At 38.7% G+C, this 23,792-nt stretch overlaps 1 long non-coding RNA gene across 1 annotated transcript in view; it reads left to right on the top strand.

Annotated features, from left to right (window-relative positions):
• The window catches only part of LOC113952723, a 24,382-nt gene extending 6,639 nt beyond the window's left edge, over positions 1–17,743 (top strand). The window contains exons 3-4 of the long non-coding RNA XR_003529632.1: positions 6,936–7,071; positions 17,649–17,743. This is a non-coding gene — a long non-coding RNA (uncharacterized LOC113952723). The remainder of the gene's footprint in view (positions 1–6,935; positions 7,072–17,648) is intronic.
• The last annotated feature ends 6,049 nt before the right edge of the window (positions 17,744–23,792 follow it).

Here is a 23,792-nt window from a genome sequence, read left to right as displayed (position 1 = left end):
GGAGAGAGAGCGGGGACAGGAGAGAGAGCGGGGACAGGAGAGAGAGCGGGGACAGGAGAGAGAGCGGGGACAGGAGGGACAGGAGGGACAGGAGAGAGAGCGGGGACAGGAGAGAGAGCAGGGACAGGAGAGAGAGCTGGGACAGGAGAGAGAGCTGGGACAGGAGAGAGAGCTGGGACAGGAGGGACAGCAGGGACAGGAGGGAGAGCTGGGACAGGAGAGAGAGCTGGGACAGGAGAGAGCTGGGACAGGAGAGAGAGCTGGGACAGGAGAGAGAGCTGGGACAGGAGAGACAGGAGGGACAGGAAGGACTGGAGGATCCAGAGCCCCCGGCGTGGAAAGCGATGGGGGACAGGACCCACCTGCTCCCCACAGGAGCTGCGCCCCCGATCCTCCTCGTGAGGGCCGTGTGAGCGCTGAGTGTCAGTGTGAGGTAACCGGTCTTCGCCTTTTTTATTATGTGTTTATCATGGCCCGAGGGAATGGCCCGAAGTTGTGTCAGGGGAGGTTAAGTTGGGTCTTAGGAAAGGTTCATTGCCCCAGAAGGTGGTCGGGCACTGAACAGGCTCCCCAGGGCAGTGGTCACGGCACCAAGGCTGACAGAGCTCAAGGAGTGTTTGGACAACGCTCTCAGGGACGTGGTGAGATTTGGGGTTGTCCTGTGCAGGGCTAAGGCATGGGATTTGATGATCCTTGTGAGTCCCGTCTGCCTCAGGATATTCTGTGACTCTGTTACTTCTTACCTGGCACCTGTAAGCTAATTTCTTAAGCAGCAAAACAACACTTGACTGAACTTATCCCACATTCCTCACACAATCCATCAGTTCCTCACTGTTTCCTTGGTCCCCAAGGGGTTCGTTTGTTTTGTTTGTGCCCGCAGGGGTGAGGGACTCCTTGGACCAGCTTCCAGAGGCAGCTGGAGGTGAAGGACACTGCTCAGAGTTCCCCTGCAGTTCAGCTGAGCATCACAGAATCATAAAGTCACAGAAGGCTTTGGGTTGGAAGGGACCTGTTTACACTGGGTGTTGATTCCAGTTACTTCTCTCAATATTCTATTGGTAAAATGGGATTATTGGGGCATTGAGTCAACTGTCAAATACATTCAAATAAATAGTTTCAGTTCTTTGTTTCACACTGTCACGTGTTGGCAGCCGCAGAGGGTTTTCTTTTGGGTTCTGGTGTTTTTCTAAGTAAGGGTGTACAGCTGCCAGCATGTTCTTTTGCTGCAGACCTGCTCAAGCTGCCACTGTTAATGAAGATGCACTTTGCAATGCCTTCTTTGTGAATTTGCCACATGGTCAGAATTATGCTACAGAATATTTTAAATTAACATAGGAAAAGTTCAAATTATTTACTATCTATCTATCTATCTATCTATCTATCTATTTTAAAAGGCAGTACAGAGCCTCAGGGCAAAGTAGAAAACAAGTTTTTAGAAATCGGTAAAAAATTAATAAAATACAGGGACTGTTCTTAATTTTTCTCATACATGTGTCATATTTCTGAATTTTATGCTGACACCTGCAAACTGGATCATATTGCTGACTGTTGTACCAAATACCATGCTTTGGTACTCATTTTTAGCTGGCTGCAAGTAAACTCTGTGACGTTTGCTTTTAAAACTTATTTTAGACCACAAAAATGTCAGAAAAGCAGTGTTTTTATTTGAACAACATTTCATTTTTATGGATTTTACTGACCAAAACAAAGCCTTACACAATAACACGATGATTGCCATTAACATTTCTTACTATTTTTGAATCCTGTGTGGAAATCTGTAGCCTAGTAAGGTTACTTCTTTGAGGAATTCCAGTACTCTATAGAATTGTCTGTATAATTTAGGAACCAGCCATTTCCTTGACCTCCTGTTTCCTACAGGAATTAGAAAGGATATGTTTTCTAATGGTCCAGCTAAAATATTTCAGGCATCTCTGTAGTATAATTTTATTTTGTACTATATATAGATTTTTATATATTTTCACTTTGGCTAAATATAGTATTAATATAAAGCTGTTGAGAAATGTACTTCTTGTGGGCACACAATTATTAACCAGCAGAGGGCTGTCATTTGTTACCTTAGAAGACCAGAATTTAGTCCTAAATCTTGCAATTCAATTTTGTGGAATTTTTCTTTCCAAAACATTAGAGTAATATTTAAAAAGTATTCACGTACCCACAAGAAATAACTTGTGTAGGAAAAGGATAAATAAAATTTGTCTGCAAATTAGCTATGTAATTTTTGAATTGGGAATAATAAGCCAGGAGAATGATATTGAGGGGAGTGCATGAATACATTCCTGTATTCAACAATCAAGGTTTGCTTTTAATTTTAAGCATATTAAAACTTGTGTTATATGTATGTGTAATGAACACCTGGAGTAACTTTAGGAGCTTCAGTCCACATAGAATTACAAACACACACAAATTATAGGCTGCTTTCAAGCTGATGGATGATGTGAGATGGTCAGTGCAGCCCATTATCAACCTCGAGAAAGACATTTACTGATCTTTTAAAAAGGCATTAACAGACCTATTTATTTCATCGTATTCACAGTAGATGAAAGTCAGGTTAATTGTCTGGTAGTGCAATGGAACAGATCCCTGGAGGGGGGATGATTATTTGCCTCACTCCTTATTGGGATCACCAATATTGATATTAATCTTTATGATACACTTTGGACAACTACTTTTTTTTTTAATTTTAATTTTGACAAGCTTTTAGCCCTTACTGTGAAAGAGAAAAATGCAAATATCATGGCTAAGTCATTAATCTGCCCATTTGTGTAATGACAACAGCCTCATCTGAAAACTAGTGAAGTTCCTTTGTGTGATATTAATTAACTTTTGCTACTGATCATGTAAAGAGCTGAGGACTCCCTGTGAGAGGAAAACCAATATTTAGACAAGTTATGTAAAACTTATTTTGTATTTAAGTAAAACTCCATATTTTCAGCTGTGAAAACATGGTGAGATTTCCTACTCTGGATTTTTTAATTGGATCTTTGATTTCGTTTGTTGTTTGAAATACCAACAAAAACATTGAAAAAATGTGTTCCATAATCAGGGAATTTTTTATAATCCATTTTTTAGCCACATTTATTCATGGTCTTAGAGCATGTAGTTCTGAGGGGGGCACTTTCTGAAACAGATTTTTCTCCAGCAGTCTCCACACAGGACATTCTTTATATGTTCAAAAATATTACCCCAGAAAAGAAAACCTAATTACTCTTCTTCAGTGAAGCTATTGTAAAAATTAAATATGACATGTTTTTGCTGGGTTAAAAATGGACTCCAATAAAAGAACTGATCTGGGCTCTGCTCTGATGGATAGGGGACATTAGCAAGGGAGAGGTAAGTTCTCATCCCACACTGGCTCTGCACAGACCAGGAGACCCTGGAATTACTGACTCCTGGAATTACTGACTCCTGGAATTACTGACTGCTACCCAGTCCTTTCCCCCTGAGGTATAATTGCCATACAAGTGTGTTTGTTCAATGTACTTTGTCTTAAGTAAATCACAATTGAATTTAGCAGCTGTTAATTATTTCCACAGTTGTTTTTTTTTTTAATTCACAATTACAAAGCTGGGTTTAAAGCTTTAAAGACACATACATACAGTTTGTACTTCAGTACCCTGAACAACTTTGATTCCCCCCCCTCTATTTGTGCATCTTATACAAATAATACACATGGTGACTGGGTAGAATATCCCACTTGAATAGTTTCTAGATGAAAAAGTTATGAAATGCAACGAGGTTTCTTTATTGTGGCAATATATAAAAATGACAGATAGATTAAGTGTTTTAATATGTTACTTAAATTCAACTCTGTCATACACTTCTGAGGGCCGTGGTCATATTCACTCAGCTATGTTTAGCTTTGCATGTAAAAGAAGGAATTTTACAAATTTCCTCCTTTGCTACGAACAAAAGAAGAAGCAGCTGATGATGCAATGGGGAATATTTCAACCTGCAAACATTTGCACCATTGTGACCAGTGTAGATTTGTTGTACAGCAGTGGCAATGCAGATCTGGTTTTGCAATTTTAGTTGAAGATTTGTATTTCCTGACCCTAAGTGAAAAACATATTGATGAAAAGCAGAATGTTCTAAGTGCTACCAGAAGTGGGGGGTTTTTTTGCAATTTTTTTTTTTAATACATTAGTTTGGTAACTTTGGTGATATCCCAGAGGAGGATTTTAGAGAAGCAAAATCAATATCCTTGCTATATTGGTGCTAAATTTTTTTATGTTTTATACACAAATCTTTTCTTCTTCTGAACTAATTTTTAGAACCAAACATTATTTTGGGTTGTGCACAAATGAGTTTAATTGTGTGTGTAACTTGCTGTCCATTTTGGTCCCCTTTTCTCCAGAAAGCCCAGGGTGTGGTCGGGCAGGATGATAAACTGAGCTTTGTGATGACAACAGCTCTCAAGAAAAGGCTGTGATCACAGGGCAGGATTGTCTGTTCACATTCAGCAAAGAAATGTTGGGGGATTAATGCTAAAGCAAATGGCATTCTGTGAGAATAGTTATTGTTTGCCTCCTGGTTATAAGAAGAGTGATAGAGCAAAATTTGCATCCTGTGCTTTGCTTGAGCAAATGTGGATTTTGCTCACATCTGACTGACTGTAATGTGGAAAACAGGTGTTTCCTAGAGTTTGTTTTTCATGGGAAGTTGGCTGGTCTCTAGACAGGAGACCAACTTAGAAGGTTGGCTTAGAAGACCCTAACAAAAAAAAAGGAAAAGTAGGAAAGGCAAAGTTCACATGACCATAAACCAAAATCCTTGTCACAATTGTTCACAGGCAGGTGTGTGGAATTTTCAGTTCAGTGACTTTTTAAAAAGCATGAGTTGATGCTTATAAACAACTCCAATAATGGCTTATTACTTTAAGTCTTAATAAATCAAATGTTTGTGGAATTTTGCTTTATGCACTTGTAATGGGATGGGATGTACCTGAAAAAAAAAATATGAGTGTTTAATGTTTGACATGCAGTGTACCTCTGAAACAATATCTGAGTTGGTTTCTTTCTTGGAATTATGTACCCAGAGAGAATCAAGGCTAGTGCATCTGCAGTAATGACTTTGGACATAATTTGGACTAGTAGGTGTAGGCATATTGCATTTACTAATTTTATTCAGCAAATACATTGAAAATTAGTATGATGAAACTCAGAAACAGGTGTAGGGGTTGATTAGGAACAGTAGTGGGATAAGCTCTGGTGTATCAGTGGGCAACCTGCTGCAAGGAAATGACATGAAATGTTTAAAATACTCTGCACTACCCATTAACATGTTCATGTAGTACAAATACAGTAAAATAAATTGAGAACATTTCATATAAAAGAAATGAAAGCAAGGCATATAATATTCTAAAATCTAAAATAAAATAAATTAAAGCTAATTTCTGCCATCAATGACCTCGGAATCCTTGACCCTGTTACCCTCTTTGACCCTATTATCAGTCTTTTTGAGGCTTGAAACCAAACAGCACTGCTAGAATGGAGTTACATGTTTTCAAGCTTCCCAAAATTTCTAACAATAAAATTACAATTACTTATAGGTTGAAGAAACAGTTTCCTTTTCCTGTAACAACTGTAGTGATGCTGCCAGCCCTCAGTGCTGCTTCAGCAGCAATTTGGGAAGCCCAGGCAGAAAACAAACCAAAGAGCTCATCCCCATAAATATGCTCCAAAAAGAACCTGGAAGATGGGAGAACATGAAGGCTTTTCCTTCACAGTGGTTTAATTCCCTGCTCAGTTTTGGACTTTGAAGTCTCAGGCAGTATTACACTTTGTTTTGCTGTCATTTTATTCTGATTTGCCTCTGATGCTCTGAAGCAAGACTCTATTACTAGAGATGGTTTCCATAGCAATTACAACTCTCTGAATATGCATGGCACTGCTTCCTCATTGTTTCCAAGGGTTTTTGTTTACCAGCTGAATGGTGCAAGTTAACTTTATTAAGGAGCTGCAGGGGGTATTTGTTGATCTACTGGGGGGAAGTGAGCAGCTATATTAGCCATGGCTTTGCTGTGTTTGTCAAAGCCATAGTGAATAATTTGGCAGTGTTAAAAACCACCATTACCATGGCCCCACATTTGGAGCTGAGTGGCACATGGATGTGTGCCAGAGCCATTTCAGTTCCCAGGGCATTGTCCTCATGCAGCCAGACCACACTTTGAGCTGTGAGTGGTTGGGATGTGTGGACATTTTTAATTTTGCTGGCTGTTTGCTGGAGTAAGTGGTGTCACAGCTTGTAAAATCCTTCGTGTTTGTGCACTACCAAAACAGGACCAAGTGCTATTTGTGGTCTCTGAACTCTACTGTGATATCAAAAGCAAGTCATGACAAGTAGATTTTGTCCAGTTCCTGCTGCCTTTTGCCTGTGAATGATCTATTCACAGGATTTGTGAGTTATGACAAAATTATCCATTATTTCTACTATCTCTGTATCATTTTCTGAATTATATTCCAGTGATATTGCCACAATTAATAGTTCCACTCAGTAACTTTTACAAATCAGAAAAGCACACTTTGTAAGTTAAATTCATTCAGTGCTGGGAATTGCCCAGTAGTTCAGTGGGAAGTTATGAAAACAAGACCCCAAGAGCATGTGTCATACATGGGAACTATTAGAGTTCTTTAGCAGAAACAAATGTCTGTATTGACTCTTCTCATGCTGTCCAATTTAATTCAGAGGGTGAGTTGTTGTGTTACTCACTATTTCCTTGCAGATCTTCTACTGGGGAGCCTCTCTTAGTTCCCTTCATTCTTATATTTTGTCTCTTCCCTGTCCCAGCCTCTGCTGACACTTGATTTGTGGTTTGTCCTCACCAAAGTAGGGCTATAATTTTCTTCTAGAGGGTTGCATCTTGTGTCTGATTATTTGCAGGTTGTTTTGTGACAAGTTCTTTTGTGCTCCCACAGCCCAAACCGAGCGAGCTGCGCAGATTTGTTGTGAGAGGAAGTGTCTGACTCTAGAGCTGCACAGATGGAACGGTGCTGCTTTCACAGGGGATGTGCTACTCAAATTTCAAAGAACAGCATGGAAAACATCTTATCTGTAAGCTATGACTCTCATTGAAGTGTCTGTATTTGGTACACAAAAATGGTGGCTGAGTGCATAAGGTGTTTGTTAAGAAATCACCTCAAGCTGTTCAACTCTTCCCCAGACTTTACTGTGATGGATATACTAAATTTTCTCTGGATTTTTTTTTAGAAAGTTTTTTTCTTACAAGAAATTTAACAACCATTATAGCCTTAGATCTCTGTAGAATTTCTGCTGAAGTTTGCCAGCACTTTTCAAAGTAACCACTTGCTTTGCACAAGCACTTTAGACAAGAATTTAGAGTTGAATTCTAGATTCTGCCACGAGACATGGATATGCTTCTGCTGTGGATCCTGAGGAATCAAAGTTAATTGCAGTAATTTACTGCTGAGCTGTGTGGTGCATATAATCAAAATATATAGACTGACAAGAAAATCTACAGTCAAGCATACTCATTTTAACAGATGAATGGTACAATTTCAGTACCATTAATAACTCATTATGGGTAAGTAGTTTTTCTTCTGCTGTGCCTTCTTTGTCATGCTCTGAATGTACCAAATCTGCCTTCCCATCTTTCTTTGTGCTGTTACCAACCACTCTCTCCCCTCTGGGGACTTTGCACAGAACTTCTCACTCTTCTCCATCCTGTACAAGTATATATATACAATATATAAATATATATATAATATACCTGAACACTGAATACATTTACTTGTGCAAAATACCGAGTGACCCACCATACAAAAATTTAGAAAACTGAAGTTGTAACTCTAACATACTTTTATAAATCTATGAAGTCCCTGTTGATCCAGCTTTGGGTTTTTTTGGTTCCTCTAATAAACAGAAAACTCCTTAGAAAGGATAGTTACAAAACTGCCATAGAAGTGCTCAACCATAATCTAATTATATTTATTAATCCTTGCACACTCTTGCTTAGAAAATTAAATTAAATTCATCAGCTCAGTCTTTAGTATATGGAGCTTTAATTTTGTACCTTTATTTTAATTTTATTTAAATTAAACTCTTACTGCTTACTTTTGGATAAAATGGTGCAGATGTAATCATCATCATAGGAAAACAGTGAGGCAGGAGAAGAGTAATATATATATATTAAAAATGATGTTGCTAAAATTCAAAGAGAATGCTGATGCTGAATGTGGCAATGCATATTGGGCAGCACTTCTGATTTTGAAATATTTTGAAGAGTTTTAGAAAATATATCTTGATCTAACTTTTTAGCCTTTGAAGCTTTACTACGTGACCTCATTTGCAAATATTCATAATCCTGCAAAAGAGATATATAATGAGGTTCTTAAAAACCCTTGAACATTGATTAAAGTACTTTAGAATCCAAAGAATCATACTCCATGCATAATAAAACAAGAGCCTTTATACTAAAACTGCTTACCTGCAAAGTCTTCTAGGCATTTTACTTTTCATTTCTCTCTGCCCTAAAGCTGAGGTTTGATTTCTCCTGCAGCCAAATCTCCCATTTAGATTACCAGGGAAATCAGGATTATACTTTTAATGCCTTGTTCAAAATACACACGGATTGGAAAAGGAATAGATAAATAGACAACTGGGAAACAAGCAGATTCGGGTGCTTGTGCCATACTTTGTCCTCTTTTTAACTAGAATGACCTTCCTCATAGGTAGCACTTAATCATCTGGTTTTTTGGGTCTGAAATAGGAAATACTAAATTATTTCCAATGCCATGTTTTGATAACATTTCAGTTTTAATGGTGTGTGCCAAAGTAATGAAAATACGTATGTTAAGGATGAATAAATGTGTGTAATTATGCAGCTTCTAAGCACCATATGCAGCACAGAGCATCACTGTAAAGTATTTAAGTAGAAGTTGTAATAGTCAGCAACTCTTTTATTGCTTGGTTTGTCTTGTAATAATGCTTTAATACTTTCTCAATATTTATCCTAGTTAACATAATTTTTAATCTCCTGCTTTTGGGGAGTGAAATAATTGTAGCCCTATTGGACAAATGACTTTGTGTTTCTGGCAGTGTCTCTTGGCACTTCCTTGAAAAGCCCAAGAGAACTTCCAGCTAAAAACTGCACAGTGGAAGGGTTTTTTTGATGAAGGAATATGTTTTCAATGTCTCTGTGGCTAATCTTGGGAGTAACTGAAGGTCACAAAGTCACACAAAGGGGCTTTAGATACCTGTGCAAAGTGGTTTGATGGGATCAGCCCAGTGTCTCCTGCCTGGGTGTCCATATCACAGCCAAACCTGTCCTGATTGGCACTAATTGCCAACCCTCTTGGCAGGTTCAGCCCAAAGGCTGCCTGGATACAGATGAACTGGGGCATCCACCCACGGGCACAGGGAGCTGTTCCTTGTCAGGACTGACAGCTCTTGGTGGAGTGGGGTGTGAACCTTGAAAGGCCTTTTCCTGTGGTTCTTTTTCTTCATCCTTTCTGTAGATTTTGGTTTTCAGTGTTTCAGAGAAATACTAATGCTTCTCAGGGAAACAAAAATCACTTCAAGACTTAATAAAAAGAAATCAAGTCAACACCGTTCCTGAAATTTCATACAATAAAGAAGTGTTAGCAGAAGAGATGAGGTATTTTTTCTTGTCACTCATATCTAGAGAGTTGCTATTTTGACTTCTACCAGGAGGGAGAAATGCCATAATGTTTCTCAGTATGGAAGATGAATTCAGGGGAGTGAAGTGGTGATGAATCATCTCAATAGGGGCATGGAATATCCTTTGTAGGGAAACAATCAAGATGCTATTCTGTTTTTTTTTCCCCCTTAAGTCCCAGCATGTTAGTTGAAAACACAGAGTTTGGATTGTTTTAAGGAGATTTTTCTCTGCTGCTTTCTTTTTGCCTATATGTGTTAATTCAGACAGTCTCTGACTGTTGTAGTCCAAACCAGTATTTTAATAAGCAGCTGGTTTTGGTTATTGTGTTGACATTCATCATGCAGATCTGGTAGAAGCTCCTATGAGCAATTCCTTACTTTCTCTCTTAGGACTTCTGGCTCTCACACTGAAAATTAATTTAAAACTAATTAAAAAGATGAAAATACTTAGGATCATTTATCCTTTTAATTAAATTAGAAGACTTGAGGGAATGTTTGCGGTCATTTTTGACCCCTCACACATTTCATATTAATGGGAAATAAGTTCCCAGAGTCACCTGTGAGCAGTCCCAGGAGTCACATTATTTGCTGCTTTTTCATAAAACTTCTTGAATGTAGGCAGGGAGAATCTGATAGAGGAGTGTTACATCAGACTTTTGAGAAATACCTTCTGCTCCAAAAAAAAGTAGGGTTTGAAACATTAGAATATCTTGTGAAGCCTTTACAGTGAGTTACTTGCTGTTACCTTGGGGAATTGCAGTTTGTAGACCTCTGGTGATAAACTTGTTTTAATGTGCTCTCCTTAAGTAAAATGTACAGTCAAAAATATAAAAATTAAAATTTTCTTGATAGCATGGCACAGATATGGTTTGTGTGGAGTGCCTGTGGTGACATGGATGTTTTTGGGGTGTGATCCCTTCTGAAGCTCTTGGTAGGACACTGATTCTGTAACAAGGGAATAAGGATCAATGCCACAGTTGTCTCCAGAATCCAGGAAGCCATTTTTTGTCGTGGAAAGTTACCTGGTTCCTCTGACATGATTTGCTTTAATAGCATTGGATTATGGAAACATTACAGATTAGGGTTCTGTGTTACACGAACGAGACAAACTCTGCTGCTCTGCATTTTTGTGTCATCTAAACTGCATTGCAAATGCTTCCTGCTAAGAAGGACCACTAGGCTGAAAATCAAACATTTTTAGTACTAATGTATGGTGTGTTCACTGAGGACACTTCTGAAAGGTATTCAACCTCTTACAGGAGAATAGAAGAAAAATTAAATAGCTGGTTCTGCACCACTTGGTACAAATATGAACTGTTGAAGCATGGACCTGTTAGGGAGAATGTTATGGGAAAATAAAATGAAACAGAAGAATATAAGTAAAAACACTGTGCAGATTGTTCCTGCTCTTGGTGAAGGTGTGTAAACTGCACGTGAAAGAAAATTTCTGCAGTAAGTAAAACCCTGTGGAAAAACACCTAAGGCTAAATCATTACCAAAGGCAGAAGCTGACTGAGCTGTGACATTACACAAGGAATCTCATCCTCCACAAGATGGAGCTGTGTGATTTCTGCTTTTGGAAGCGATTCAGTCTATTAGTAAATGATTCTTTGATTCTGTACAAGGACAGGAGAATCACAGTGATCTATCCTTGCTTTCTTACTCAGATGCTAAGGAACTGCTGCAATTTAATTCTAGATGGTCGTGTGGGTGCTAAAAATATTGAATTTAACATGAAAGACTCTGAATCTAGAAGAAAAACTGTATTAAAAAGAAAAGAAGAAAAAGAAATCCTTCACCTTTCTCTGTGAAGATCACAGTGATTTGCTTTCTGTGAGAGGTCCTGTCAGTTTTCTTTATTTACTCACTTTGATGATGACTGCAATGCAGATTTCTTTGGAATGATTTCTTATTATTTATGTTCTGCAACATCTGAATGAGCGAGGGATATGACTGCTTAAATGATAATTCAAACAAGTATTTTCAGCAACAGTGATGGACCTTCAGTTCTGGGGTGTTTATTAGGTCTGAGCAGATGTAAGTGAAGTACTTCATCAGCAGAATGGAATACTGTCTTTGAAAGCAATGACTGGAAAAGATCAAGGATTCATAGTAGTAGAAAAATAACAGAACATGAAGTCCTGGTGTGATGCCTTTGCATAAAAAGGTAGTGTAAGCCTTTTCCTGAATAAGCAGAGAACCCAAATGGGAGTAAGGACCAGGGGGAGCTTGTTTTTCCTCGTTATGTGACATTGGTACAACTGGCTGAGGAGACCAGAAGGACACACAGGATATCCAGAACTCCCAGAGCCAGGGACTGGCATCTGCAGGACTGGACAGAACCAAGGGGACTTTCTCAGTTAATGTGGGCTGAGAATCACCCAGACAAAGGCCTGGAATGGTAAAAGAGTCCAGGGGTTATCCTGGGATGTGTCCCCAACAACCCCAGAGCCAACTGTGCAGTTACCACCAGTGTGGACCTGGCCCCCAAAGGGTGGGATTGCCTGTGGCCTCCTGGAGCAAGTGCTGGCTGGAGGAAGCAGCCAGGAGCACCCTGCAGTGCTGGGCTGCTGCAGTGAACAGGGGAGAGTGAAAAGAGCAACTTGTCTGCAGCATTCCTGAATCACAGTCAGCATGACCTTTTGGGATCTGCTCCTGGTTTTAATTGGTTTGGATTCTGGTGGGTCAATGACTACAAACACTCTGCAAACTTTAAAGAATTCCTCTGATAACAGTGGATATGCTGATGTTTGGTTTTAAGTGAGATTATGTCGAATCAAACTACAGCTTCCTTCTTCATTCACTTTTTATTGCTAAATCCTAACTTCTCCACTGATTCCAAAATTTACTGCCAACCACTCCTCTGTTCTCCAGCTTGTGGCTGGCAGGGAAATGGAGACCCATGATTGCTTCCAAATTACACAAGTGGATTGTGTGGCTGATACACACAATGAGTGACTGGTGGGGATGTCAGGCATAATAGATAATTGCTGAGCTTACACAGCAATATTTGCCTCACTGGGAAGACTCATGTCAGTCTTTATCTCCTACTCAACTGTCAGTTCTCATGGAAACTTGTTGGAACTTCATATTTTTGAGACCAGGTCCTTTTGTCAAATTTGATCAAAATTAGCCAATTCATTCAAAAGTTGTGAGGGAGGGGATGAGAAGTGACAGGCTTGCAGTGCATCTGTGTAATTTATTTCCTTGCAAAGCTAGCATGGAAAGCAAAGCTTTCTAATTTTCAATATAGGCAGTCAGAATTCAGTAACCTGCATTTAACTGAGCTCACACGTGACCAAGCTGATGTTGTAAGTCACAATGTTGGAGTTTGTGTGCTTATGGATATATATAAATTGAAATACAAACCACATTCACTCCAGGAGTACCTGAGGATAAAAACTAGAGCATCTGGCAGTCTTTCAGTTTGTTTACCTAAGAAAAAACAATCTCAAAAAAGCCCAAACCCAAACCAAACACAAACCCGCCCCTTGTTCCAGCACTGTTGATTATCCACCTTTTCTTTTTCCTGTGGCAGACATTTTAGCAGGAGAGGAAAGCTAACAGAAATAGCTGATAACAGATGATAACTATGTTTTTACATAACCTAAGATCTAATATGCTCTCTGTTACAGTGAACAAACCTATCTAATTTTTAAAACAGCACTAAAGAAAAATATTGCTTCTCTGAACATTACATGAACAAGGGGAATCATATAGTTACTCAATTTGCAGTCTGTGCATAAGAACTCTGATACAGAGTTAGACAACTTTCAAGAGTTGTCTCCTCTTTAATTATACATTTCTGAAAGCAGGTAAAGTGAATGATTTATTTTTTAAAAAAATTAAAATATTGTATGCACAATATAAACAATAATAAAAAAGCCTTTTGAGGTGTAAAAGTCATTAGTTTGTAAAAACCAACCTTACATTTGAAGAAGCCATAAGAGATGATCCTGTGATCTTGTGGTAGAAAAACAGATTTTGGCTTGGCACAGATTTTAACTTGAACAGTATCTGTGGAGAAAGATGATTATGTATGTTCTGTCATTAAATCATATATATGAAAGGATGGAAACTCTGTAATATGATTCTTCTACTCTTTCTGAGGGTAGAAAACATTGGAACCTGCTTGGTTCAGACCTACTTGAAAGATTCGCAGAAATGAATAATTCACATCAATAATGTGAGTTGAATTGCATCCCATGAGGGAAAGCATGAAAAGAAAAAGGCAGGCAGCACCAGTCAAGCTTTACTTTTGTGCCACCAATAAACAAGACTTTAAATGAAACACAAAAGCAGTGAAGTGTGTGAAATTCATAATTTGTAAAGGAGGCATGTAATAACAGGGAGAGCTTCTGAAGTAACTTAAGAACCAAATGAAGGTGCTTTATTTGCAGGTAAGTATAGTGCAACCTACACACTTCAATCAAACCAACAGTAGGCTTTATTAAGAGATAATAAAGTGTGAAAGGTGGTTTTGTGAGGAGGATGGAGAGATGCATGTACTCCCTGCTTGTATTTATGACTCCAGTAAACACACCAAAATAGACACACTGTGTTGCCTGGCACTATGGAACCCAAACATATTGTTAGCCATGGGCTCAGTTTAAGCTGAATTTGCATTTTGGATATGGTGAAGTCAAAGTTCATGGGTAGCAAATGCCAGCTATGACAATCAGGCTAAGAAAAATGTACCCGTGTGTGCTTTGCAGGTACCTTGGCAGTTGTCAGGCTGTACAATTGCATGAGGCAAAGTGCTTGAACATGGTGTATTGGAATGGAATGGTTTGTGTAACCAGAATGAAGTATCTTTGCTTATTCACTTGTAAATGAAAATTCATTTTGGGACTCTGATGTAGAATTCCCATACTTTTGAGGTTTGATGATACGTTGTTATGTGGAGATAAATATTTAAGTCTCTCTGGCCTATTTCAGCTTGTTCACATGCAGATTATTCCTGAAATTCTGTAGGAACAGAGGCAAAGAGCTCCTAGTGTGAGTGTAGATAATCTGTAATAACTCCCTATCCAAGCCAAGATGAAATGTATTCCTAATCAATTTAGGGCAAGTCTGATGTGTTGTGGAACAACTTTTTTTCTGCAGCCAGGCTCCACCTGCAATAAAACCATAACTGAGAAGTGCCTTCTGTGCTCTCTGTAGGCTCCCCAGGGATCTGTTTTCACTGACTAACACACACTTTGTATGTCTGCAACTCTTTTACTTCAAAAGCAGCATTTGAGAAAATGTCATGACACAAAAAAAGTCAATGGTTTTCTAAGCCACTTCTTCCAGGAGTGTGAGGGAGCTTTTACCTGAAGTATGATCATTTTCTTTTTTTTTTTTTTAAAAGGAATATATTTGATTTACAATATTCTGCCCAGTGGACACTGAGGTTGGATAAGTATTCTTAACATTAGTTGTAATGAGAATGTCTGGATTGGGGTAAATACTAGAGGGAGAAGGGATGATTGAGAAAGAATAAAAAGGCACCTTTTTAATCATTACCCGTATTCTAGGGAATGTAATTTTTCTGTAGTCCTTCAGTGGGAGGAATTTTTTTCTCAGGACTAATTTTTTAGTTACATTGACCCCACAGGAATGGTGGAATTTTCAGGCTAATGGATAAAATAACTTCTAAGGACTCTCTTTTCTATTTTTTATTGTGTGTTTACCACTGTGAATTCTGTGAACACTGAGAGTTCCTTTTCTGCTGGCTGAGACTTCAAGAATGGCTCTGTCCCACCTGTTCCTCTGTTTCTAGAATTTACTCTTCTTTCACACTTTATAGAAACTCTTTAGAATCCATGTAGTGCACGAAGTCTGTCCCCTTGCACAAAGCCCAGCTGTAAAATATATATTCCTTGATCAGCTTGGGAGCTGAGCCCTTGATGTGCCCAAAACCATGTGTGGATACAATGAAGTTGTAATGGAAGGTGTCAGCTTGGAATGGAATGTCCAGGACCAGGACTCTGGGAATCACTGTGGGGTTGTGTTAATACTGCAGGCTCATGAATGTTTTACTTTGAGTAAATGCAAAAATCCTTCAAAGTCCATCCTTTATAGATGTGGTTGGCAGGAGAATCTGCTGCAGGGCTCGTGAGCTCTGTGCTGTGACTCACAGATGTGCTTTCTCATCTCTATTATTCTCTCATGCAGTGAGTGTTGCTGTGTTCCCCTTTCTTTAAATGAAATGCCTGTTGTTTAGAGCTTAGATATTTTGAAAAGTATAATTAATTGTCATCATAAGAATATATGACTGTTTGTCAGGGGCGATCCCTGCTCAGCAGTACCTGTTTGCCTGTTCACTCAACATGAATTAGAGCTTTGTCTTCTTTCCTTCCTTTCTGTGTTTTATCCTCCTCTTTGTAGAAAGGCAAAAGCTCAGCCTCAGAGATCCAGCTGAAATCCAGATCCAGCTCTCCTGACATATATACAAATCATGGCCCTGAGGTATAGAACAGGAGGGAGAAGAGGAGGAAAAAGGAAGACAAAATATACTTTACTCAGATAATATGTTTACCAAACAAGAGATGCAGGTCTATAAAACTAAAGGGAAAGAAAAAAAGACATGCACAGGCTGTCTCCTGCAGATATTTCAGCTGTATATTATGATAAACTCTTTTCTGACTTTTTAGGTGTGCCCTCATTTTCTGAACTATGGCAAAGGCACAGGAAACACTTGACAAGATATTTCTGTCAAGAAACATTATTTTAATCCAGAAACAGAAAATAGCACATGCACAAAATTCTGGTACTTCTAGGTATATCTTGATAAAAACTTATGTGGAGGTCAATATTTTAAATAACAAGTACTTTGAAGTACTCCTGACAGACTCTTTGTAGGGTTAATTATGGTTAAAGAGGAAAGAATGACATATAGACATCAGTAAGAAACACTGAGCTAATAAGAAGAGAAAATGAAGTAAATAATAATAGTATATATTTCTTTGTCTTTGCTACATGAAAGGATTTTCCCCTTCTGAGTGTTGCACATGTTTTTCTTTTACTTCTTCTGATATCAGTGTGATGAGTTCATTACATCCTGTGTGGCTCACGGGTGTGAAGGAATCCCAAGTGTCTGCAAAAACAATGGAAACCAAGGGAACTATTTAAAGGCTGCTTAAAAAGGAGGTGCTTCTGCAGCTGAATGTATTTTTGTATGTTTTCAACTGCTCTAAGGAGAAAGGTGCCATCCATATTTATGCTTCATTAAATAAGCATAAGGAGACCTGAAAAATAAAAAGGAAAAGGGAAACTTTCTTCCTTGGCAGCATGAAGGAATTTGTCAGTGAGGGATGCATTTTTAAATTGTGCCACCCTAAAATGGGGATCAGGAACAAAGGAGGTGAATAGAGCCTGTTTCACAGATTCTAGAAGAAAAAAACCTTTCAATTATTCTAAGTCAACAAATACCAAATTGTTTTCTCCATGGTTCTGAATTCTGACATGAAGGATTAAACCCACGAGCTACTAGGTTGGTTTGATATTTCCAGTACTTCAGAAAATGGAATAATTGATTGTTTCCTCATTTCTGCAATTGGGAGCTTTTCTTAAATGCTGCCTCTAGAAGCTCTGTTTTTGTCTTACTTTATAAATACTATTGCTAAAAATGTTTGCAGTTACACCAAAGCATGGGCAATGCTCCTTATTACATCCTATCACAAATAATATTCTAATTTTTTTTCTGATTCCATCACACATGTTTTCCTGTGACTTTCAGTTCTTTAAATATGATGAAAATTCATAAAGGAGATGCTTGAATTTTATGATTTTATAGGGTAAAAATATTATTACTATCTATTTGTGCTAGAAAGAATATTTTTCTCATACATAGAAAGAAATTGCAGGTTTGGTCACTATTGATGTTCTTTCCTGGTGAGAAATTAGGGGGTGGGGAAGCAGAAAATCAGAAACATTCATGAATGCTAAAGCTAAATCTCTTTTGTGACATGTTCTAACTTCTGCAACGTTATACCTTTCTCTTACAGTGCTGGAGTCCTGCTGCCAGCTGAGGAGTGTGACTGGAGCTCTGAAAACTTCTGCAGTGGCACTGGGTGTGTGCTGGGGCAACAGCAGGGGATTCTTATGTGGAGGTAATGGGAAGGAACAGCATTCAGGTTTTTTTGTTACTTGTGTGTTTTGGTTATTGATAGTTCAGTCATCAAAGAGTAACCTGGAAAACCCTTTGAACAGCAATGGATAATGCAAACCCTCGAGCTCACTCCAACATTGGGTCTGTACTCAGCTCCTGTTGTCTTTACACAGGGCTCCTGAACCGACTGCAGAGTCCTTTGTTCTCACATGTTGAGTTGACAGAGTTAATTTTGGTTCAGTCTCTTTTGTTTCAGCTGAGTGAAGGGTAACTTATGTTCTTCCATGTCCAGGTACTCCTTGGTTTTGAAAGTTCATCTTGCCTGGTTTTTTAGGTTCCTCTCTTTACAGGAATGTGTGCTTGGTTGTTTCTAAACTTATGCACTCCTTACAGTGCTTTAGAACTTGGGGCTCTGCAGAGTATCAGAACAGAAGCTGATGGAACAGGTGGACTGATAAACAGGATTTTCAACCCTTCTGCATTAGAATACCTTCTCATATGAAACATTGTAGTGTAGAAGCTGCATTAAAAGGTCTTCAGAACAAGACATGAATTTGCTCAAGAACTGAGATACACAGGAATGTGTTTGTACTTTGGGATTAACTGTAACATGATTTTGTTTGAAAATTCCTTTTGTCATCAGTATTCTATTCTGATAACATTCGAATGCAGATCATTTGGAAATTCATAAAATGCTTATAATTGTAACAGGTTTGGGAAAAAGAAACAACCAGATAATGGAGCAGCTGCTTCACTGGATGGCAAGCCTCTGTCTCCTTACAGGAGTCTGTGAAAGTCTCCACATAACCTGGCAGTCTTAACTTAGCTGCTCTGGCAGCCTTTGTTATTTTACTGGTTTGCAACACATTTACTGCATGTTGGAATGCTTCAGCACCTTAATAATAATAAGTAGAAGCTATACAATATATGTAACAAGAATATAGGCTTGAAATGGGAAGTAGCCTTGAGGTGTGTTTGACTGGCATTTTGTGCCACTGAACTCCCCTGGTATGTCGTGCACAGTGCAGGAAACATCAGTTTCCCAGACACTGGTGTCAACTTAATTTCAGGATTTCTTTCAAATGAACTTTTTGTGGTATTCACATTATTCTCAAAGAAAGATATCAGCTCTTTGTAGAAATGAGGAAATCCTCCAGGGAGCCACCTTCTCTCTGTGCAGTTTCCTTTGCAAAATGATGATCACACGAAAAACAAAAGTTTCAGTTGCTATAATGCCTGAATTGTAGATAGCCATAACACTGTTTAAGTGTTGTATATTTTGATCTAAACTGCTCAGATTACATTATTCTTTCAGTCATGATAATAGTCTTTTATTTTCATTAGAGAAATAAACAATTTTTCATAAAAAAGGAAGAAAATAGGTAGTTCTAGCTAATATGTATTACCAATGTCATATGTGCTTGAATGTTATACAATATCTTAGCAGCTTGTATTAGGAAATTAGAATTCAGTAGTTAACTGACTAAGTAATGGGGAAACCTTTCACTAGGAGGTGATATCAACTTCTTAAATTTATGTTTCCCTGCCAACATCATTTGAAAGGACAAAGTCCTTGTGCTGTCTGCTGTGATAAAGGGCAATACTTTGTGACATGTAAAAAAGAGTTATTTAAAAAATTAGAAGTGGCTGGTATGCTGCCTTATTCTTCTCTCATTAGCAGGATCAGTTCCAGGAATATAGATTGAAGCATTTTAAACAGAACTTAAGATAGTTTGGAATTCCTGTGAATGTGACCTCTTTCCTCTTTTCCTTTGCCAATGCCCCGTATGTTACTGTATCCTGAGCTATTCCAGGAAACTACAGCAGTGAAGAACATGCATGTGGTGCACCATATTGGGAGAAAAATTCCCTTGCCAGCTTGGAGGAGGAGGGATGCACATCCAAGAAGGCAGGCTGTAGCCAGCTCCTGACTCTCTTTAACTTTGCCTTTCATCGTAGTACCTTCTCATGATCAGAGTTTCCCAGAAAGCTCAGTTCTGTGGATTGCTGTGATCAAGGATTGCCTTTCTACCATGTTTGCCTTTCTACCACTGCGCTGGGGATACCCCAGTGGGATCCAGCTCCTGCCCTGGGCACTTGTGTCAACTTAAGTCTTTTCCCTGTTCCCAGGCAAGCTGAAATGCCTGTCTTAGAGAACCAGTGTGTTTATTTTCCCTCATGTGATGACAAATACATGCATATTTGTTATCTAACCCTACATAAATACACTCCACAATGTGTCACAAGCATCCGCTCTCTGGAAAACAAGCACTTGGGTCTGAGGAACCTCAGAAAAGTTGATGGCAAACACCAAAAGTTCATGAAAGGCTCTGTGAGTTGTTCTGATTGGTTCTTCCCAGGCGGGAGAATGGCACATCTTATGTTAATTATAAAAAGACCCCTATAGTATCTGCCAACATATTACAAGCCACCATCTATACCATTATTTGGAGGGTTCTTTCCCAAATTAAAAAATGTCACCTCTTTTTTTTTTTCTTTTTTTAATACAAAGTTCTCTATTCCTTGTATGTGATGATTTTTGTGTGTGAGACAGTTTCTCAGGTGTGATAACCTGCCAACTTTGGAATTATTTATTTGGATGGTATTTCCCTTCTTCATAGATCTCATACTTCGTTTCAACATCTGATAAGAAGAAAACCAGATGCTGACAAAACCTGTCCTTGTACCTTGTGAGGCATTGCCTGTTCTCACCATTTCAGCTTCATGATCTCAGATGTCTCTTGAGACATTTTTTTCGGTTGTTGCTTTGACAGTTAATTAGAAAATAATAAACAAAGCTCATATAATTCTGATTTTTTAACAAAGAATATTTTATCTCTTCAGTAGGCATCATTTCTATAGAAGACTATAATTTTCGTTGTTTCACACAGCAAAACTGACAAAGCAAAAAGGGACTTGGAAAACTTGGAACTTTCTGAATTAAGGAGCATGTAAATGCCATAAGATGAAAGATTATTCTGTGTTGCATCTTGTGTATGTGCAGGCAATAAGAAAGGATTATCTCACTAAAGCTTGCAACAGAGTAAGTGAAATATATTGCTTACCCTCAGATTGCTTTTTGATGGCCAGGCAGCTCCACATTTTTGCCTTTGCATCAACACTTGCTGCCTGGTTTACTGCTACAATTAATGTCAGACTGCAAAATCTGCACTCTGGGCAGTTTGGAAGGTCCATTGGCACTGCAGAAACGTGATTGCTGCAGTTGTGGCAGCAAAACAGATGATGGGCACGAGAGGAAAGAGGTTAATGATTTATCTGAGGTCTGCCTAGCCCTAGAAATAGGATCCAAGCATTCTGCTTCCCAGTGCAGCATCTGCTTTGATGAATTGTTGCATGACTTCAACATTTTGTTCACAGTCTGCTGAAAAATTGCCCAGCACAAGTTGTGCTATGAACTACTCTCCTGCAGAAGTTTCTCATGGTTGTAAAACCAGGCTAAACTTTTGATTACTGTTCGAGAAGCTGACTGGTTGTATTTGGGAAGCTTTCACATCTTTCTGTATCTTTCTGGTTGGCTGGAAAATGTTGAGATACATCGTGAGCTGTATTCTGGGCAGTTGTTTATATACTAATTTTATAAGAATTTGTAAAAATTGCCAGAATACATGTACGAAATACTGTATTTGTGAGTTTTCATGTTTGCTCAGTTACCAATTTTAAGACACATTTTTATCCATCTCCAAAACATACAGTCTTCATAAATCTAGACTGAAATTAGCAGGAGTTGCACACGGTGCCTCAGAAGATCATGTTTTTTGTTTGATCGTGTATGACAGTAAGACCAGGAAAATAAGCAGATGGTCAGACAAATCAGGGTCTTGACTGGCAGCAACATGGGAACCACTTCAATTCAAAGGGCTTATTATTAAAATATTTAATATAATTTTGAACCCTTGCCCAGAAACCTAGAAGGTTTTCCATTTCCTTGTAGCTCAGAAATAAGCCCTTTTTCCAGGGTTGCAACAGCAAGGCGAGGATTTGCAATAGCAGAAGAGGCAACAGGCAACAAAAAGGAACTACAGTAAAATATCAATTTAGAAATACAGAAAAAAGGCCAAAAAAAGCCAGGTTTCCTGTGAAATGCCCTTGAAAGCCATGCTCCCTGCTAGTTATCCTCCCTTGCTTTGACTGCATTCCCCCAGTGCAGCTAATGGCTCCATCTGCTCGGCAGCCAGCAGCCTTCCCTTTGCTCTCTGCTCCCTCTGCTCTGCTTGGCTGTAGTTCACAGCAGCCTCTACAGTTCTTCACTGAGTTCAGAATAAGATAAATGACAAAGGAAGCCTTTGCTAAAGAAAATGTGACTACTGGTTTGGTGTATTTTCCTCACCTTTCTTTAAAATAAAAACCGAAGTAAGCCCGTTTTGCTTCTAATTTCTCAAAGGTCTGTATTTAGGCAGGATGGCTTCTCCCTGATGGCACTTTACTGCTGCAAAAACGGGGGCATTTTAGTTCTCCATCCTTGGATGGTTGTGTGCTGCATTTCCCTCTGCTCTGCAATTGAGCTGTGATTTAAAGAAAGGCTCCAAAATACAGTGGGCATCAGTTGGGCCTGCTCTGACCTGATCCTTTGTCCCACTCTAGTCAAGGAGAAATGCTTTCATGGCTTGAAAACATGGAATATTCCTACTTTTTGGAAATTCCCCCCTGGTTTTCAGCGATGGATGGGATCCACCTTCTTGTGTTGTGTCCCCAAATATACACTGCCAAGGCAATTAGTGTTTGCATAATGGGAGAGGGTGGGATAGTAAATAGTGACAACTAGACCACATAGATATTTTAAAAATTTCAAGCATTTTTATGTTTTTATTTAATGTTTATATCTTTTTAAAATCAAGATTCCAAACACTTGAAGAACTGAATCACTGAGGATTTGGATTTGGTTTGTATCCTTACCTTTGTTTTCGTTTCTAAATTGTTTTGTCTGAAAGGCCTCATTTCCCACAAAAAATGTGTCTGTAAGAGATTTGGCATTATAAAATATATATAACTACTATGTGGGAATTTCTTTGTCTTGATTTATGGAGGTGATTATCTCTTGGAGTGTGCAGACAATCCATTTAAGTTGGTGAGTGACTGTGAGAGCAGCAGGTGGAGTGGGGCAGTGTGGGCAGTGCTTGCAGGGCAGGGCTGAGGAGTGAGTGCTGGGAATTCCTGTGCTCCTGACAGAGCAGGGCTTCTCCTCACATTTCTTCCAGCCTGAGGGATTTTCATGGCCAGATTGGAATTGTACTTTTATATCTGTTGGCCTCATGCTGAAGTCCTTTCCTCTAATCATATTCAAACAAGTTCTCCTTCAAATTTTTAATATCTTTACATGCATTTGAAATTATGTTGTCAGGTGGAAAAAAATTATAGTAGAATCTTTCCAGGTGTCTTTCATGTGGATTTTCATTTTTCTTCTGACTGTGAAGAATACACATTGTAAGTTAGTCAGCTGCTTTTTTTTTTAATACCCTATTGTGAACTGATCTTTCTGTCCTTTCAGTTGGTGGAAGTTGTCTGTTTCTACCTATCAAAGATGGCTTGTTCATAATTTATGAATTAAGTATATTATATATATAACTGAGAAAAATATGACAATAAATATATTTTTGTAATATATGAGAATATATATATGAGAACAGCCCAAAGGATAGTGTAGGAAGTTGACACAAGCTGTTTTAAGCTTGTGCTTTTTTACCAACTGTGATTTTTTTAAGGGTCTAGAATTCAGCAAAAATAACTGCAAAACAACAACCCAAAATTCAACATACCTGAAGAAATAAGTGAAATAAGAGGAGAGAAGTGGCTTGCTGGGGAAGGTCTCATTCACTTTTATGCATGAGAAGGGAGAGGCTGATGCTCTCTACCTGGATATGCATTTGCAGCCACTGAAATAACTGTGTGGTAACTGCCTTATGGAGGGTAGTCAGAATTTGATTTATTGCTCAGTAGCAAAACCAATAAAATCCAAACCATGTCTGGTGTCTCCACTCACCTCTTTGTTTCTTTGGGAGGTGAGCAGCAAACACATCCCATG

This window comes from Corapipo altera, unplaced genomic scaffold, assembly GCF_003945725.1.
Source record: "Corapipo altera isolate COAL_440 unplaced genomic scaffold, ASM394572v1 98, whole genome shotgun sequence".
Classification (NCBI taxonomy): Eukaryota; Metazoa; Chordata; class Aves; order Passeriformes; family Pipridae; genus Corapipo; species Corapipo altera.
The sequence above is the reverse complement of the archived record's forward strand: the minus strand, read 5'-3'. Positions and strand labels throughout refer to the sequence as shown.